At 49.5% G+C, this 20307-nt stretch overlaps 1 long non-coding RNA gene across 2 annotated transcripts; it reads right to left on the bottom strand.

Annotated features, from left to right (window-relative positions):
• Nucleotides 1-1564: 1564 nt before the first annotated feature.
• Nucleotides 1565-19884, bottom strand: LOC132648367 (uncharacterized). Of its 2 annotated transcripts, none has more exons than XR_009586761.1 (4): nucleotides 19815-19884; nucleotides 13599-13658; nucleotides 12200-12287; nucleotides 1565-2011 (listed from the first exon to the last, which is right to left on the bottom strand). It is a non-coding gene; the product is annotated as an uncharacterized LOC132648367 (long non-coding RNA). The 2 variants fall into 2 exon arrangements; XR_009586760.1 differs by having other exon boundaries at nucleotides 12227-12287.
• Nucleotides 19885-20307: the final 423 nt, after the last annotated feature.

The following is a 20307-nucleotide window of genomic DNA, read 5'->3' as shown; positions in this document are numbered from 1 at the left end:
CTGCTGAAGTCTACCTGGAGCACGGCGAAGCTTGGGAGGAGCTCTATTCATGCACAGCACACACACACACCGTCAGACCTAGTCTTCGCCACTGGGCACCTCGCCAGGAGTGAGCACTACGCTTGTTCAAGAGCATGTCTCTAGACCCCGCTTTCAATTCCGTCTGTAGTACACTTCCTGGTGCGTTCAATCTATTTTCTCTCTCTAAAAATACTATGCTTGAAAGCTGTTCTATTTAGGCACAGAGACGGCACGTGAAGTGTCATTGAGCTATCTTTAGAAGAGGCACACCAGGGTTCCCGCCTGTCTCATGTCCTGGTCCGTGGAAGCAGAGCCTGAGGCAAGGATCTAGGGCACGAGATGTACTGAGGGGACAGGTCCGCAGGAACAGCTCATGGGAGGGAGCGGAAGGAGGCAGACAGGTGTTGTGGCCCAGCAAAGCTGTCCTGCCCGAGGCACAGCACAGACGTGGCCTGCGGTGCTGAGTCACAGGTAACTACCTCATGAGGAAAGGCTGTCACCTCCCCAGGGTCTAACTGTCTGTGAGGTCCCTGCCTCCCTCCGGGAAGTCTCCAAAATTGGAAGCATGGGTCTCAAGACAGCAGCTGGACAGTGGGCACACCCTCTGCAAAGGGCCCGGGGTGACGTCAGCAGCTTCACCTTGAGCCTCCCCCCAAGCCCATTATTTCCTTCCCATGCTTTATCTGCCCATCTGCCTATAGGAGAAAGGGGAGGGAAGGATAGAAGGAGGGAAGGGAGGGAGGAGGAGGAGGAAAGGGGGAAGAGAAGAAAGGAGAAAGCATAGGCAGAGAAAACACAGCCTCTAAAACATACTCTGAATATAATAAAACCAACAAACTGGATAGAGAGAAAACGGATAGCAGGAGTCCCCATTGTCCATCCCCAGCTCCTCAGAACACATCTTCCTGACTCACTGGTGACATGGCTGGAGGCTTCTGGGAAGGAGCAACTATGGGAAAAGCTAGGCTGGGGTCTGCGCACTGCAGGTCATCTCCCTCAGGGAGGCCCACTTCCCTCCCTCGTGGAGAGGGTGAAATCACTGGTCCTGGCTGGAAGCCAAATAAGGAAAAGGGTCATAACCTGGTCAGAATGCAACCAAGCTCAGGGGAGAGGGGAGAAGGGTGGGGGAGTGGGAGTGGGGAGTGGTTCTCTCAGAGGGAAGCTCCATTCTCTCTCTCTCTCTCTCTCTCTCTCTCTCTCTCTCACTCACTCAAGCTCTGTGTGTATGTGCACATCATTTAAAAGCCATTAACACCAACAGGACTTCTGTGCCCATTTTACAGATGAGGAAAAGTAACTCCAAGGCCACCCAGTTCATAAATAGCACAGACTTCACTCCAAATGGCCTTCACACACAAAATTCTCATGCTTTCTACTAAGCCGAGTGGGAATGAGAATTAATGAGGCTGATGTCTCAGAGGCAGTGAACCAACATCATAAATAGCCTCAGAAGCCTTGGGCTTCCCCTTTTAAATCATTGCTGTAGCAAAGCCATGGACACAAAACCATGCTGTTCCAGCCTATTTTATTTTAATATCTTGTGAACATTTCCCTGTGTCATTAAAATATTTTTTTAACTGGGCCATCATTTTTAATGGTTGTATGGTATTCCATCACAGAGGGTCCCTTAATTTATTTAACCAATCTCTGTGTTGGACCTCTGAGCTGTTTCCAGGCTTTCAGCCTCATAAACAAGATGATGAGCATCTTCAGACATAAATCTTTGCATCCCTCTCAGATTGCATCCCCGAAGTGGCAAGGGTGCATTCTTTTACCACATTTCCTGAGCTTGTTCATCTTCTTTCCCTTGTTCTCAAAAATGATTAAAAAAAAATTTAGCCCAAAATTGTTTCCATAGCCTGTGGGTTATGAATCACATGACGTTGGAAAGCCACCTGTTTTCTCTGATCTTCTGCATGTCCGTGTGTCAGGAAAGGGTCAGCTGAGCTGCTCCTTATGAAATCAAGTCTTGCAGCTTTCCTGGATCACCCTGAAGAGACACACAAGGAAGGGACTAGGGCTGAAGCTTCCTCAGTAGGTTACTGGCAAAGCCCCAATAGATCCCCACACCACACACTCTGAGCATGGTGGCACATGTCTGTGATCCCAGCACTTGGGCAATGGAGACATGAGTGTCAGGAGTAAGACGTCATCCTCGAAGTCAGCCTGGGATACCTGAGAGCCTGTCTCAAAAAAAATAAAACATTTAAAAGTAAATAGACAAAATTAAAAGATGCCCAAGGAATAGAAAGACATAGTTGGACAAGGGATCCAGGTTCCAGCATCCTTGGTTGGGCTGAGCTTGGAGAGGGATGTGAGAAACACATGAGGTGGGAACAGGATGGTCTAACCTGAGGTATCAGGAAAGGTTTCTCAGAAACAGTGACATTTGTCTAAGTGGAGGAAAGATACATAGACAATCCAGTTAGGAGGAACAGTATGTGGGAAATAAAGGAAAGAGAGAACCACCCACGACCTCCAACCAAGGCCAGTCAGTCCACGAGCACAAGCTGAGAGCGGTAGAGCTGCAGGCTAGGTGTAACACGGGAAGGAAGCCTCTGAGGAAATGAGGCAGGGGCATGCCCAGCTTGCAGAGAAGGGCAGAGGGGAAGGAGAGGAGAGTGAACTCAAGAGCTGCGCACCACAACGCCTACTTGCTGAGGTGACTAGAGGAGTGCAGCCTGCCCAGATGCCCATCGAGGGCATGTGACTGTTCCGTCCCCTATAACCAGCTTGGCTAGCCAGGGCAGGGGGGCTACAGAGCAGAGGGTCTGGTTATGGCAGCACCGGGAGGTTGGGGGAGATAAGACAGACTTGAAATGCTGGCCCTGGAGCCCACAGGTGGCCTAATGCAGCCAAGGTGGGGAAAGTCAGACCCCACCCCCACTCACTGGGTTCTGACCTGAGGGGAACACTAGGGTACAACCCAGGAGCCAGGATGATGTAGCAGGCAAGCTGGCCCTTCCACTGAAGGCCTTAACTCTGTCACCATACTAGATGGCCAGGCACCCCATGTGAAGATGGGAAAAAGATGAGGCAGGGACTTCCCACCCAGAGCCACGCAGCCAGCAGCTGGAGAAGGTGGCTTCACCCAGAGCCCATTGCCCACCCAGACTAGAGTTCCGTGGGTTCATCCAGATGCTGATGGGAACCCACAGGCAAAGACCAGGCCTAGGGAGATGGCTCAGTAAGTGAATGCTTGTGACACAAATATAAGGACTTGGCTCCAACCAGAGAGCCCAGGTCAAAAGCTGGGGGTGGTGACACACTTGCATGTCTTATGCTGGAGAGGTAGAAAGAAAAAGATCCTGGGATCGCTAGCCAGGGCAACCCAGCCAGGACAAGGAAACACCCTGTCTCAAAAAGCAAGGCGGGGGGGGGGGGCAGACAGAGATTAGAATTGTTACCAGCAGCTGGTCTAGGACCAAAGCACCAGGCTTAGACTGATAGATCTTTGACACCCACCCTAACACACACACACACACACACACACACACACACACACACTTATTCACTAAATCAAAATTCACTTATTCAGCTAATCAAACACAGCAGCTCCCTGCCTCAGTTTACCCATCTGCACATCAGGGTGTAAGATGTTGAGCTCACAAAGAGACTCCCAGAGACTCACGGAGGATGTTTTGGATGAAAAAGGACATGCAGTGTGCGTCGGTGGTGCCGGTCTCCTTATTAATGCCATTAATATCACGGCTGAGCATGCCTCTCCAGGCTGCCAGGTCACATGATAAACAGTGGATGATTGCTGATTTCCCCGCACACTTGTCTGGCACTTGAGGCTCCTTAGAACCTTTCTCATCTATTATCCCTTAACCATGCCACAATCAGCCCCTCAAAAGGAAGCCTAGTTAAGGACTGAGGCAGGCAAGGCATGGGAAAGGCTGCCCTGTAGTCAAGAGGGGGAGACCTGGTGACAAGGGGGAAACCAGCCCAGGGTCCCCAGCAAGAGTGAGACACCAGGACTTAGACCCAGCTCCTAACTCTTAACACAACCCCCCATCCCCACCCGACAGCCCAACTTTCACCCACCCAGACAACCCGTCTCTCCACTGGGCTCAGGGAACCAAACATTGTGCTCAGAGGCCAGGGCGAAGGAACAGGTGGGGGCTTGCCTCTGCTCTTGACCTATCTTTCCTTCCATTTGCCTTATTGGAGGGCCTGAACCCTGGAGGTCAAGAGAACTCACTCCGCCACCACACGCCCTGCCACTGCCACTGCCCCAGCCCCATGTCTGTGCAGTTCCTCACTCTGACCACCTCAGAGGCAGCCTGGAGACCCCACTCCGTCAGGGCAGAATTCGAGGTTGAAAATATATCAGAAGGAAGCTGGGTCCTTCCCACAGCAGCTGCAGCCTTGGGTGGGGCTGGGGAGAGCAGTGCCTTCCTGTTGCTATGTCCAGCCTCCCACAAGCTACTGAAATGGCACAAGGGACCCTAGAAGGATGGTTTGGGAGAAGGAGGCTTCCCAACAAGAATCAGCTCTTCTTCTTTCCCTACTGCCATCCATTCCCACCTTTCTTGGCCACGCTCAATGATACAGCATCCCAATCATGCCCCCTGCCCGTATACATACATATGAACTTCCCCATATGCTGCTCCTCCTGGCAGCCTTCATGGCCCATGGACCAAAGTCAGAGCTCCTGGCCCAAGGTCAAGTCTTTATGGGTAGTAGGCACACCTCTGTCCTATAGCCCTTGCAGACAGCACCTCCTCCACCTCTGTGGCTCTAGTCTTCCCAAAAGCCTTCAAGGACCTCACAATCCAGACCTGCCCATTTCCCACATGGCTAGGCTGAATGCACCCCAGGTCTTCCCTCTGTCCTTTGTCGGTATCTCCATATTCACTCTTGGTGTTCTTGATGCAAACCCCATACCCCTTCAAGGGGACCCAAGCAATCACTGGGCAGCCCCTTGGACCAGGACCTGCCACAATCTCTTAATGTCATAGCCCAGGCTGTGACATGGGCACCACTAACAATTCAAAACCTTCTCTCTCATTTGTCTCCACCAGGGAATGAGGGGACAGTAGAGGGTCCCTTCAGGGAGAGAAAACGTGGCATGGACATAGGACCCAGATTATGGATGAAGATCTGGAGTGGAGAGTGCCATTTTAAAGATGGAGAAACCAAGTTATAGAGGAGGCATGTGCCTCAAGTTCCCATAGGAAAATGTATCCCCTTTGCTGATAGACTGTGTGAGACCCTGCCTCCCTCCTCCCCTGCTTCTCTGAATTGCTGCTGTTGTCATCCGGATTTGACACTAGGGCCATTCCTACTGACACACCAGAGACAGAAGTAAACAGGAGTAAAATTCAGTGTCTCCTCTAGCCCAGGTGAAGTCGCTGTAGAGGGCTGGACACAGGCAGCCTTGGAAAAGACAATGGCCGTCAGAGTGGCAGGTCCTGCTGTGTCGCTGAGCTGTGCCAGTTCTGTGGACTTTAGTTTTCTCAGTTGCCCGAAAACCTGAGAGCATCTAAGAGGACACATTTGAATGTGCCACCTGATCCTGGCTTAGCCCAGGCTGTTCCCTTTCCTCATTTAACTTATCTAGGGAATTGATCCTGAGATAAAAGTCTGTATAGCCCAGACTGACACTGACATGATCCTCCTACTTTTGCTCACGAGTGCTGGATTACAGGTTCGCCGCTGGGCCAGGCTGGGAGTTGGTAGGCCAGACGGTATGGGCATTATTAACATATTTAAAACTGTTCCACTGTTTCCTGGATGGATGTGTCCATCTACTCTCCCGAACTAGTACTATCCCAGTCCCACCCCAACACCTGTTGTGTTTGTCATCTTAATGTTCACTTGCCGCTCTAATAAGCTTCTGCTCATAACTTATTGTAGCTTACTTTACCTGCCACTAGTGATATCTTTGTTGTTTTTGTTTTGTGTTCTGAGTCTCACTGTGTAGCCCCAGCTGGCCTGGAATTCCATACTAGGCTCAAGCTGGCCTTGCTCTTGCAGCCATCCTCCTGCCTCTGCCTCCCAAGTGCTAGGGTTTCTGTGCATTTTCTTTAGTGAATGTTCAAATATTTTGCACATTTAAAAACTTGGATTGTGTCCCGAGGTGGTGCATGCCTTTAATCCCAGTACCCGTGAGGCAGAGGCAGACAGATAGATCTCCTTGAGTTCAGGGCCAAAATAGTCTACAGAGAGTGTTCCAGGACAGCCAGAACTGCACAGAGAAACCCTGTCTCCAAAATTAATTAATTTAAAATTGGATTGTTTGTCTACAGTCTTCTGTTGTGACTTTCCTTATGCTGCCCATGTCCATGTCCTTTCAAACGCTTTTTCCAAATCTATAGTCTTTTCACAGTCTTACTTTTTCCCAGCTCAGAACTTCAACTCTTACACATTACAATTGATCAGTTTCTTTCTATTCTTACATTGCTACAAAAAAAAAAAAAAACACATTTCTTTTCTGCATCTATAGAGATGACCATGCAATTTTATTTTTTAGTTAAGTTCCCACATGACAAATTATTGACTGATTTTAAAATGGTTTACCAGTCTTGCGTTTCTGGGCTATGCCTCATTCACTCATGATGTATTGGTGTTTAAAGTATTCCGTAGCAGTTTGCTAAACTTTCATTAAAGATTTTTATATCTGTGCTTGCAATATTAATCTGGATTTTTGTTAGATTCTGAAGCATCAATCTTCTGGTAACAGGATTATCCTGAGGCTGAAAAATGAGAGGACTAGTCCCATATCTGTGCCAAGCTATTTTAAAGAACATTTTAATGTGCTTGTGTATATGCTGGGTACACGGAAGCATGCATGTGTGTATGTGAGCTCGTGTGAGTGTAGACACAGGCCTGTGAAGGTCAGAGGATAACCTTGGATGTCAGTCCTCCTCACCATCCACCTTGTTTGAATCAGGGCTTGTTCACAGCTGGGCACTCCAGGCCACCTGGCCCTTGAGCTCCTGGGGATGATGCTTACTCACCCCCCACCCCACCACCGGCTCACTATGGAAGTACTAGGTCCCTGGCTCACTGTAGGTGAGCACAGTCTTGCCTGGCTTTATGTGGATCCTGAAATCCAGACTCCAGTCCTCACACCTGCCAAAACAAGTGTGCATCCTGCCATCTTCCTAGTCCCTGAAGCCATTCGCATTGACTTCTGCTTGTGTTAGCCATCTGTCACTGTAACCAAGGAACTCACACCTGAGGGAGACCATAGCTCACAGACACTGCTTGCCTACCCTTCTTCCACTCTTGGTCCCAAGAGAGAGGACCACCCGGGCTCACTATTAAAAAACTGAATATATACATCCTTTAGGGAAATTCCCAGGACCCATCTAAGAAGCCATCACCCTCAAAACAATATTTTAAAATGGCCACTGCCTAGGTATGGCCTAGCCTTCATGCATCTATTTGCCTTAGTTCTGTAGGAACAGTATTCTTGAGGAGGGGGAGGGGCAAAAACCAAGAACCAGCCGAGGGACCCTCTACCTCCTCCTGCCTCTGGTCCTATTACCTTGAACTTCAACTCCCTACTCCTCAGTTAGAGCCCATGCTGTTTCTTCAAAGCCAAGGGCAAGTATACGGCCCAGGAGTTCTGAGCTTTAAGATCAAGGTACCAAACTCACATCAGCTCCCTACATGGTTGTTACATGGGAAGTAAATATGATGTCCCTCGCTGGGTAATGGGGTTTCCCCATTTATTTGTTCATTCTGTGTATGGATGTGCATGTGCTGCAGTGCAAGTGCAGAGGATGAAGGACAATCTAAGAGAATTAGTTCTCTGCTTGTACCTTGTGGGTTCTGAGGATACAGCTTGGGTCATCAAGAAAGTACCCTATACCCTGAGCCATGACCACAGCCCTGTTTTAACTTTGTCACTGTGAAAAATAACATCTCTAGGCACCACTTGCTGTCTTGACTCTGAGAGATGTCTCTGAGAGTCAACTGCTACTTCTCATGGCGTATGGGGTAAACATCATAATGGCACTTGGACAAATAGGAAACTGAGGTATAGAGGAGCGAGCTAATTTGGGTAGAGCTCCTGAACCAGGAGGCTACAAGGCTGCCCGATTTCTGGCTCAGGGAGAACCTGTATATGTCAAGCAAACCATTAACCTCATCCTATCCAGCTGTTCACAGGAACCTGGAAGGCACACAGCCAGCTCAGTGTACCTTCTGATGGATAGGAAACTGAGGCACCATGTCTAAAGTCCCTCAGCAATCCCAGAGCAAAAGCACCAAAGCTTGCTGGATCCCTGGAGTGGCCTCTCTGACAAAGCTCCAATAAATGGCAGAAACTATGTTGTTCCCATGGAAACCTAACTGCAATGAAAAAGAAACCCACACAGACAGCATCAGATGTGGCTTCAGGAGTCATTTAAATGAGACCCACCCCTCACAGGGAGCATGACACTCTAGACCAGCGGTTCTCAACCTTCCTAATGCTGAGCCCCTTTAATACAGTTCCTCATGCTGTATTATTATAAAATTATTTCCATTGTTACTTTATAACTATAATTTTGCTACTGTTATGAATCATAATATAAATATGTGAGATGCAATCCCTGTGAAAGGGTCATTCGACCCCCAAAGGGGTCATGACCCACAGATTAAGAGCTTTAGAATGTACATACCCTTTCTTGTGCACTGAGTTTGCTCCAACAACAAGCTGAGTAGGCATTGCTGTGCCTGGTTTACAGGTGAGGAACCGAGGTTCCAAATCATGGTGTCTGCCCCACTGCTTATCTAGCACCTCGTGGACGGCTCGGGCAGTGGACCCTCAGAACCACAGCCTATGCTAAGGACCTGAATGAGCTAGGGTGCTGAGGGAGTCCCAGGAACAACGACCTGGAGACCTCTCTTGGGCACTAAGTTGGGACTGATCTGGGTCAAAGGGGCCCCAGTGTCTCTCCCACCAACAGTGGTTTCTGGAGCCAGGTAGATGCAAGCAGCCTTTTTCTGTCCTTTGCCTCTTTGGCAATGAGCTCAGAGTGAGGACTGAGTGGGCTCACCCTGAGAAACCTGGAATCTGAGCTCACAAGACAATTGCTAAGAGCGGCTTGGGCCAGCAGCAGCAGGACGCAGACCCCAGAGGACTTCCTCTGAGCCCAGTACTCTGAGGCCTCTTGGAGTGACCAGGCATATCACAGTGACAGAACCAGCTGAGAGGTGTGGCTGTCCCACCTTTGAGGTCCACCTTCATCTGGTAGATCTGTGATGCTGCGGCTGGCCCAGGCACACAGCTGGCCAGAGAGAGGCAGGCCACCAGCCCAGAAAAGAATGGATTCTGTTTTGTTCCTGTATCTTCTGCTCAGTATCTCCAGATGATGAAATGCTTGCCTTGAGCCAGACACTCATTCCTTTCAGCACTTGTCATTCATACTCCTTAAATCCCCATAACCAGCCTTGAAAATCGGGCTATCGTAGGAAGGGTAGAGGTGAGGAAATGGCATAGGAAGACTAAGTAAGGCTTGCCAAGATTCACATGGAAGGTTTGACAGTCCAGGAGGCAGAGGCCTGAGGTTGGTATGAGAAGCCAGAGTCAAGCCAGCTGGGAAATGCACCAGCTGTAAGAGAAAGTAGTTGAAGCACAGTAGAGAACTAATCCTGGAGGGCTTTCTAAAAGAGGCAGCCATTGTATATAGCACAAGGGCCACAGCACAGTCTCTGCACACGGCTCCCTCTACTCCACTACTCTCGGGCCTCTGAAGGCTTAAAGGAGAATGCATGTTCTGGTTGAGCATCCAAACCTGGCAGGTCAAAATCCTGTGTTTCCACGGCAACCGTATCCTAACAGCATCCAATAAAGGACATTATTTGGCTGCTAGTAAACGCACAGGATCTTTTGATTTTTTTTTTTCTGAAGGTATTGAGAGTCACCTTCCCTCCCCCTCCACAAGGGCCTCTCTGTCTCCTTGGAAAAACAGATGCTGCCCCATGAAAAAGTGGGGGGACAGAAGGGAGAGAAATCTTCATACAAAAGAGGAAGAAATGGGTATCCACACCAGCACGAATAGAGGTGCCCCCGGTCAGTGCTTAGATAACAGAAATATCTTCATTTCCCAGAGGAAAAAAAAAGAGTAATTGCTCACTAATGGTGTAATTCAGAAATTAATTTATGCTACCATCTCCAATATGTCATCATTAATCAGCTGGCTGGGGGTGCTCACTAGGGTCCGCTGTTTGACCTGTATTTGATGGATAGTTCCAGGCTTTGGAGGGCGCACTTGACTGGGAGTTGGGTGACTCTAGGTCACAGCTTGTCTGCGCACTAGCCTGGGCTTAGCCTGAGCAGAGCATGCAGTCACTGCATTGCCCGTTCCACAATGTTTGCATACGCAAGATCCTGGCTGCAGCATGCATGGCAGCCCCAAGCCCACTGGGACATGCGTGGCAGCCCCAAGCCCACTGGGACTCTGCAGAGTATTTGGTTTTCCATGAGGCACTGAACAGGCCTTCGGGAAGAACTCCATGGTCCTAGCCCTACTAAACACCAACCCACACATTGTTCAACTCCTAGGGACTCTCGGGGCTGGACAGGGAGAGACAGAAGGTATGCAATGGATGGTTCACCTTCCCCATCCCTCTGCACCTCTAGGGCCTAGAATACAGTCTGGTATTCAGTAGGTGATTAATAATTGCTTGTTGTGTGAATAATAGTTTGGTGTTAGACTATGTAGGAGGTTTTCCATGGTAAGAGGCCAAGAACTTGACTGGCTTTGACCTGTAAGGAATGGAGGGTAGAAGGCAAAGGGGCCAAAGGCCAGGTGGGGTCTGCATGGAGAAGACAAACCCTGGTAGGCCACCAGCCACTGCAGCAAGAAAACACAGGGGGTCACCTCAGTGGAGACATCCTTCTCTACACATGTCACATAGTGACTGTCCTGGCTGCTTTTGTGTTTGTGTCAATTCGACACAAGCTAGAGTCATCGTAGAGGAAGGAGCCTCAGCTGAGGGAATGTCTTCATTAAATCCAGCTTTTTCTCCATTCCTGATCAATGGGGAGGGCCCAGCACACCGTGGGTGGTGCTATATCCCAGGGCTGGTGGCCCTGGGTCCTATAAGACAGCAGACTGAGCAAGCCATGGGGAGCAAGCTAGTAAGCAGCACCCTCCATGGCTTCTGCATCAACTCCTGCCTCTAGGCTCCTGGCTCCACCCAGGCCTTCAGAGGGCAGTGCATTGACCTAGCCCTGGCAAGAGAGGAGGCTGAAGGAATCCAGAGAGTATGGCAGGGTGGCCAGTTTGTGGTATTCCTGGAGAACTGCAGGACACATGAGATCTGAGGGTGTCAGAGCAGGCTGCCCACTTTACAGATAGGAAACTGAGTTGCCTGGGATGGAGCAGGGTCACCAACACCCCTCAGCCGAGGAAGCCACAGTTCCTAGGAGGAGCCCTTGGAGGGAGCATGCCCAGCAAGCTTTCATACCTCTTGGGCCAGTACCTCTGAGCATGCTCCCATAGGGAGGGTCTCACTGTACTTGGTGGGACAGGATGTCCCTCAGGCTCCAGGAAGGTCTGAGGATACCACAGCTCTGGAAGCAGAACCCAAGTAAGCCAGGAATTGGCAGGACCTGAGATGTGGTTTGTGGGCCCTAAGAGAAGCCAGGAGAAGGGGGCATGGCAGATACAGGGCTTCCCCCAACCCTCCAGATCTCCCCTGCTTTTAGAGAGGAACTATGGAGGCACGGAGGAGAGCCGGAGCATTCGGTATGGTTTCCCTGACGACGCCAATTGCCCACAGCCATTCTCGCTCATGACAAATAATAATTATATTCCTCAATGCCAGCAGACACTCACAGCAGTTCTCTATACCCGGGGCAGGCGGTGGGGGCAGAAGGGAGGCAGGGTTATACAGGCTTCAAAGCCCACAGAGCCATGTCTAGGTTCAGGCTTCATGAAGACTCCACCTAGAGGAAGCAGGTCTTCCTGTGTGCATCACTTCAGGCAGGGTCTCTTGGTTTACAGCCCCCACCCTCCTGGAAGTTCAGCTGCCTCCCACCACGCTGACCTCCTGAGAGCACTCAGTCATATAAGCAAGTATGGCACAGGCCTACATGACAGATCCGTCCCCAGCCCAGAGCCACAGGTGTAGCCATCTCACAATGGCCACCTCAGGCTATAGCTGCCTTCCTCAGCAGCTGTTCCAGCTGTACCTGCCACCATGCTCAGCACAGCCACGTGGACACACCTACCTCACCCAAAGACATAGACGCACATACCCGGTCACAGAGCTGCAACTACCCTGGGACACACCTGGGAGATCCCTGTCAGTGCTCAACCCTGGGGAAGAGAGATAGTGAAAATAAGTGGGAACCTGATGCGGGCTGACCCCAGCACCACCTGCCTCGGCACCCTTCCACTGCTCAGCTCCGAAATCCTTCCAGCCTCCCCAGGGGTGCCCCTTCAACAAGCAGATTTGGCTGTGAGGAACCAGAGGGGAGATTTTCCTCGGAGGACAGGGTGTTAGGCATCACAGGAACCCACAGCAGGCTAGAGTCTGGGCAGACTGGAGGGATGCATGTGTAGGGGCAGAGCTTGTACCCTGTAGTCTGTGAGGTATCTGGGCTTCACTTGCTGGAGAATTGGTCTCTAATCCAGGGTACTGGTCCTATTGAAGGTACCACGTGATCCTCCCACTTCAGAACATGAAGCTCTCGCCTCAGAGTTGGATGTCTCTACAGCAGGGGAGCGACTTTGAGAAGTCTGGGAGCTTTGGTCTCCATCAAACACAAAGCAAAAGAAACTGCTCACTTCCTCTGGGTCAAGGCCAGCTCCAAGTTGGAGTGGGGGGATGTGTCACCAACTTAAGTGTAATTGTGAGCAGTTGCCCAGGAGACATTGTCCTCATCTGTGCCATGGAGGAGGAAGGAAAGACAGTGGGTGATCTTTGTGAGCCCTGCTTCAGAGCCCAACTACACACTTGGTGACCACAGAACGAGGGCAGGAGTGCTGTAAGCATTATCCCGTTCTGAGGTCTGGCGCTATAATTTCACAGCAAGGCTGCTGACTATCCTCCAACCACTCACATTCATCAGTGCCCAGCCTCATTCTGGAAATAAGTGGGAACCACTGGGGACCCAGGCACAGTCCCCACCCTGTCTCCAGAAGAAAACAAAAACACACTATCAGGAAGACTGATGGTTGTTGGGTTTGGTTTGACCTATTATTCAATTTACATAAAGCATCCTGCTGCTTCCTGGGAGTAGCTGGGAGTTCCTGAGCCTACAGGGCTAGAAGTAAATGATGGGGGGAAAAATCTTTCTCTGTCTGCTGAAGCAGGTTGGGTGGCCCTAGGGTAGAGGAGCAGAGAGGAGAATACCCCACAAGGTTTTAAGGATTTTGAGTAAAGCAGTCCTAGATAGGTCCCAAATAAGTGTCTCTGTGGCTACACTGATAAGGGTTGTAGCCTACTTGAAACCTCCAAAGACCCACAGAAGCTTCTCTCAGGGTGCCAGGCTTCTGGGAACCCAGCATCCAGGCATCCAGAGTGATGAGAATTGAGAAACTCCTGAAACCAGGAGTGAGAAGAGAGCCCCTCCCTTTCTCTGTGACCCCTCTATCTCCCTTGTAAGGAAAGTAAAGTAGACTCACCTTATATTCATGGGTCAGACACACGATGAATCAGGAGTGGGATGGAAATTTGGGCTGACCCTGAAAGTGAGATAAAATAGTAATAACAACAAATGGACCAAAAACTATATAGCTTGTCCAGGAGGCCAAGAGACAAGGGGACCTGAGAGGACAGAGTCGAAAGGCAGTGATGGAACCCTGTCTCATGTACATTCCACCAACTCCAATTCCCCCATCATTATTCCCCTGGGTGCTTGAACAAACAGCACCAATGAACCCAGTTGGTTCAAATGAGGGCTAAGGCAGGAGGATTGTGAGGTCAAATCTCAAGACCCACAACAAAATAAAACCAAAGTATATTTCCCCTTTGCGTAAAATCTAACCACACCAGGCAGCTTTCTTGGCTGGCTCTCTTCTAAGCAGTCACTCAGGGATCCATCTTGAAGCTTCAAGATGATGCTGGCATCAGCCAGGTTGTCAGTCTATTGGCTGCAAAGAGTCATAGCACCAACTTATGACTTAAGTTTGGCTGGGGATTGCTAACGGTCTCTGTCATGGCGGCCTTATATTGTCAAGCCTATCAGGTGCTGCCTGTGATCTAGGGGCTGTGCAGGCCCTGGAAAGACCACAGGAAACAGAGGACCCAGGGTTTGCCCCCAGAAGAGCTATGTCTGCTGTGCACTAGGCAAACAAGCCAGACTGACAATGGAGTCAGGCTACACAGGAAGTGTAGAGAATCATATATGAGGAGCGCTAGCACTCAGGTAAGGTGGAAAGGTTTACCCCCAGGCATGAAGGACAAAAGAAGCATTCAAGAGCCCTTGGACCTTCTGGGTGCTCAGAGCCCTTTCAGCCAGCCAGACCAGATAGTGCCTGCCTGTGGAAAGTCCCCATGCATTCACTCCAGTCTTCAAGCTCAGCAGGTTAAGAGAGATGACCCCTGTGCTCTATGACTTTAGACAAGCCAGTAAAAGTCAGTGAGCTGTGCTTGCCTCTCCCCAGGCCTTGGGTTCCCACTACTTTAATAAAGCACTCAGAAAGTTCTAGAAAGTGCTGTAACTCAAGTCTGAGACTTCTATTAACCAGAAGAGCCTCTTAGGGGAAAGTCCTTTCACTCTTACTTCTCACCTGCTTAGTAAAGCAAAGCAAGCTATACAGAGGAAAGGGAGGGGAGGTTGGACTATGACCAGGTGCTCTAGGGAGGACAGTCTGTCCCCCCACCTCTCAACCCAAGCTTGTCACTAATGAAGCTTGTCTGCAGAGTAATTAGCCCCAATCATAGTTCACATTAGGCAGACACAGCCTCAGTACAGTGGTGGCAGGTCTGGGAATGTGGAGCCCAGGGCTTTGAACACTGCATTACGGCAGGGATATGTCCTAATGTCATTTAATTATGCCAGACAGCCTCAGATGTAATTGAGCCTAAATGCACTGGTGGGAGAGAAGGTTGATGTGTGGGTAATAACGGTACTTTACAAGACAAAGCTGGTACCAGTGGGCAGCGGCAGGAAGCAGAAAGCTGAGGTAGCGTCCAGGGCAGAGCCCCTTAATTCTCCAAACCTAGAAGGTCTTGACCCTAGGTTGACTAGATGTCTTTGTGTATCCACCAGAATCAGCAGGGAACTGAGAGGCAAGCCTTTGCCCTGGCTTTCTCATCTTGAGATCAGGGTTTCCTGCTTTGTGCTTTTGTTTTGTTCCTCAAGAATGGCAAATAAGATGGAATGGTGATCAGTGGGCAGAAAGTCGTGCATGGTCATCCTTTCCTATAAATCTAGTGCTTGGGAGGTGGAGGCAGAAGAGTCAGGAGTTCATGGCCAGCATTAGAAACATACAAACTTCAAGACCGGCTTGGTCCACAGGAGACTGTTTAAAAAACAACAACAACAAAAATCCCACTTTAATGGGGAATGATCTGTGAGTGGAAGTTGGAAAAGGGAAAACTGAAGAGTAAATGGACATTGCCTCAAAGGGTATAGAGGTGAGCAGTCCTCTCAGGGATGCTGTTTAAGAGAGGAGGAAGTACTCTCTGCCATGAATCTGAGCCCCAAGCTTCAATGATAAATGCTACAAATGGCTGTTACCATACAGTGCCCTTTTGAGGCCAGAAAGCCAGCAATACAGCAACCTGGGGTCCATGAAAGGCTCTCCAGAGACAGAGCACATTGGCCTCACTTGAGTGATCCCAGCTCCTAGCATAGGGTTTCATGGGATATTCTGTAGCATGAAAATTAGGAATAGTGCTACCTCAAGATCCAGCTATACCATTCCTAGGCATATACCTAAAAGATACCCCACAATTCAATAAGAACATTTGCTCAACTATGTTCATAGCAGCTATATTAGCTATTAGCCAGAATCTGAAAACAACCTACATTTCCTTCAACAATGGAATGAATACAGAAAGTGTGGTACCTTAGCACAATGGAATCTGTAGCATGAGTACATGATTGAATGCCATTTACTCTCCTGTCACCTCACCTCAACATGTCCCCTTCTTGACCTCAGTGTCCTCCTAGGGACATGGAGCCTTTGAGGTACAGTTCATCTTCCAAGATAGGAATGACAGTGGCAGGTGAGTCAAGGGCCAAAAGAGCAATTGTGGTGCCCAGGAGCCCCAGACAAGTGAGAGGGGAGCAATTCTATGTGGGGAGCACCTTCTGTCTTGCCTCGAGTGAAGTCTCACAGACCACCTCAACTCAGCTTGACTACCTGGACCACGAGAAGCAAAGCTTCTCCTTCAATCCCTGCCCCTTCTTAGACCCACCACGGCCCCTGTGTGGGCACTGACGTCTCTAGCTACAGTGCTACTAATGACAGGGAAGACGGAAAGGCCAGTTGTTGGAGGAGCCTGAATAATCATGGAGGTACCCTTGCATGTGGCGATGGAGTAGGTGGGGACCTGGCACATGCGTAGAAGGCCAACAAGTATGCACTGCTGCAGAAGACCTTCATGCACTTACATCTTACAGGTTAGCAGACGAGAGAGGGAGGGTCTTGGAGAACAAGCCACCTTCTCAGGGTATGTGCTCATGGGTAGTAGAGGTGACAGAGAGCTCAACAGACAGGGCAGAGAGGGGGCACCACTAATAGTCCTGAAGTGGAAATTCAACCATCCCTTTTGGTACGCCTAACCACAGCAATGTAGTGAACAGCCGTGTTCTTCCCTCCTTCTAGACCTCATAGGATCTTTCCAGGAATCTCTGCCCACAGCTTGTTGTGCAACTTAGGTTTAACTCACTAACTTCCTCTTGGCCTGTGTGTGCTCAACTGGACAACAAGCTAACTGAACCACAATGTTGTTACATACTTCTAACCTGGACATCTGGCCTTCCTGTCACACAAATGTGACAGTGGGAGGTGCTTGTCTTCTATCCCAGAGCTCACATGCTCCTTCCCTAAAGGCTCAGCAGTGACTGGGATCCGCGGTGACACTGAGGAACATACAGCTCTCTATCCTGCCCAATGGGCCATGTGCAGACACCTGCCTTCTTCCCCAGAACCATCCGTCACTGTCTTGGCATGTTGGTAGGGAGATGGCTTCATTAGCTCTCCCTGAGTCATTCATCCTTGGGCGCAGAGACAAATGAAGCCCTGTGCCCCTATCAAGACAGGGAGCTCAGAATTCTCAGAGCTCAGGGGCATCTCTGCTCTCTGCACAATTCCTCCACCTGAGATCACAGGCATGAGGGATCTCTCACCCCTGTCACCAAGCCTGAAGCACCCATTACTAGAGGGGTCGCTGAGTTACTTCAGTCTTCATGTGTCTATTAAAATGCACACGGCCCTGGCAGGGGGAAGAATTGCAAAGGCTTGGGGCCAGAAGAAAGGGTGGTCCTGTCTCTTCTATGGGAGCTACCCTTCATAGAGGAGCCTCAGTTTCCACATTTTGAAGTGAAAGAGTTAGTCTTAAAATCATAGCATACCCTGGTGAAATCTGACCATAACTAGAAGCACCTTTTTTTTTTCCTCTCTCTCTCTCTCTCTTTTTGAGACAAGGTCTCCCTGTGTAGACCTGACTGGCCTGAAATTCACTATATAGACAAGGCTGTCTTTGAACTTCCAAAGATCTGCTTTCCTCTACATCCCCAGTTCTGATGTTAAAGGTGTACATCATGATGCTTGGCCTCCTGGGAGCTATAGACCAGGTCTCAAGGCCCCAGCAAAAGAAGCTAGAAACACACTTGAGGTGAAGTGTCTGGTGTCCATTGAAGAACCCAGATGGTCCATTCAGTTGGAGATCAGAAGTGGAGAATTATAGGAGGAAGTAAGCAGTGGGGGTGATGAAGGACCAAAGAACGTGTCTGAGATCAGGATGAAGGCTTTCTTGGCTGGAACGAGAGCAGCACAAGCAGCTGAGAGTGGTCAGAGAGAGCAGTCAGAGCCTGGTTACAGAATCCATACCCTGGTCTTCTAAGCAGAAAAAAACTGCTAAGAGCTTTGTGGAACAGAACAGACTTCAGCCTGAGGACCCCTGAGAGAATGCCTAATCCAGTCCTTCACATCACAGGTGGAAACCTGAGACCCAGCAGGTGGATGGCACAGGCTTAATGCCAGCCATAAGAACCAACCCCAGACTTAAGCTTAAGCCACTGTCTCCTCCACGTCAGAAGTAATTACGTTCTGAGGAGAGGATACGTGCCCAACCACCCCAGCCTGGGGACAGCACGCAGGCTGCGAACAGCTCCTCTTAGCAGTGGGAGCAATGGGGAGGTGGAGGGCTCAGCACTAAAGCTTGTGGACAGTTCCAGGCCTGCGGCATCTCTCAGGGTGAAATTTTTAGATCTGTGCAGATGCAAACTCCAGACACCTAGTTTCCTAGTTTGAGCCCTCGAAAGGGGCGGGGGAGTGACCAGGAGAGGGGTGCTGTGTTGAAGTCTGTTATCAGTGGGCCCAGATGTAAAATGAATGCCTGTGATATTTATCCGTCGCTAATAATAAGTGGCCTGATTTGTCAAGCAGGGACAAAATCAAAGATGTCAATTAAAAAGAGAGAGTGGAAGAAAAAAAAAAAAGGCCCAGCTGTATTTCTGCTGTGCAGATGCTTGCTGGAAAAACAGGCTACAGAACTTGAGACCCCCATGCCTTCAGCCCTCCCACCCCCACTCACACCTTCTTACCACTGGCCTCTCCTTTCTCTCTGCCTCCCTTACTCTCACTATCTCTCCTTTCATGTCCAGTCCCCACATCTTACTCTCTCTTGCTTTCTCTCTCTTTCCCCTTTGTCTCATTCTCTCCAATGCCTCTTTCTTTTCTTCCTCTCACCTACTCCACTGAATTGCCTATCAGTCTCATTCTGGATTATTAATCTCTTCCTCCTTCCCAACCCCCAATTCTCTTCTCTCTCTCCTCAGGTCTTTACCTCAACTGTTGGCTGCTCTGGCCATTGTCACCCCAGAATGGCCTCTTCCTAGGACCTCAGATCATAAAGCATATCGAGGTTTCAGAGTGTTAAATAGACATGAACTATGGGAGGAAAACCAGGAAAGTCACAAACCTGGATGTTTTCACTTAAGTCACAAGCCAGGCCAATCTCTGAGGGATTTCACTCTGAGAACAATAAAATATGATCCTAGAAAATCCCCTGGACCAAACCCCTGCAGCTATATTACATTTTGTCACCTGCACCTAATTCAAGGTGAGAACTTCTCATCTCAGTCCTTCTTTCCCTGGCTCCACACTAGTCATGCCTGGGTCTGGGGCCTCCAGCACAGATCTCCCCCTCACAGCTCAGGACTCAAAGCAGCACCAAGGATTTTCACCTTGACTCTACAGTCTCTCCCATTGAGAAATCACAGAGAGAAAAGACCCTAGGATGGAAACTGTTCCCAGCATTTTAAGTGCTGTCCAGAAGGGTGTAGAGGATAAGGGAGCACTGCCTGATGTGCTCCATCCACCAGCATCATGGGAAATCGTCAGCCTGTCTTAGAGAATACCCACCCCCAGACATTCCAAGCTGGGTTTGCAGTCTTTCCTGTCTCTACCCTATCAGGGCCATAACTTTTCCTCTCTGGCAAACAGTGAAAATGGCTTGTGAGTTATGGTACTCGGGCTCCAGGACTTGGTGAGCATGTAAGCCCAGCAGGATTTCACGGAGCATTGACTGGCCATAGGTAAGCACACTCTGAGATATCCCCACATCCATAAGGAAATGAAAACAAAAATGTTCTCACTGGTTTTTAGAATAAGCACACTCAGTGGTTTCTCCCTCCCTCCAACTCTCCATCCCCAGGGACATACCTTGTTCGTGTCTCTGAGCAGGAACTTTAGGCTTCCCCTTCAAAGATCCTGCTCCCATGCACCCTTCCTTCTGATGTCCAGCCTAAGCTGTCCTTGGCAAGGCAGAACACCATATGGTTATGTCACCTGGACCCTTTGGAAGAGCCCCAAGTATAGCAATTGTCACCTGACTCTAGTCCCAAATCTGTCACTTGTGAGGACTTCAGATGTGAGCTATAGTTTTCAAAGCAACCCTCCATCCATAATCTTATTGGACCCTCACAATAGCCCTGGATAGAGATTGGCACAGCAGTTTTATCTCAAATTCCAAATAAGAAACATGGCTCCTTTAAGAGTTTGAAATTGAATCTAGACCCCTTGTCTTGAAACCCTTTCTCTGTTCTTTGTCTTCGGGGCCTGTTCTGAGGATAACCTGGGGACCACACAATGCTGAGCAAATGTTTGAAGTTCGAGTTTATATACCATGGGCGTGAGGCTTTTGGGAGATAATTAG

This window comes from Meriones unguiculatus, chromosome 16 (genome assembly GCF_030254825.1).
Source record: "Meriones unguiculatus strain TT.TT164.6M chromosome 16, Bangor_MerUng_6.1, whole genome shotgun sequence".
Lineage (NCBI taxonomy): Eukaryota > Metazoa > Chordata > Mammalia > Rodentia > Muridae > Meriones > Meriones unguiculatus.
This window is presented reverse-complemented; position numbering and strand designations above follow the sequence as displayed.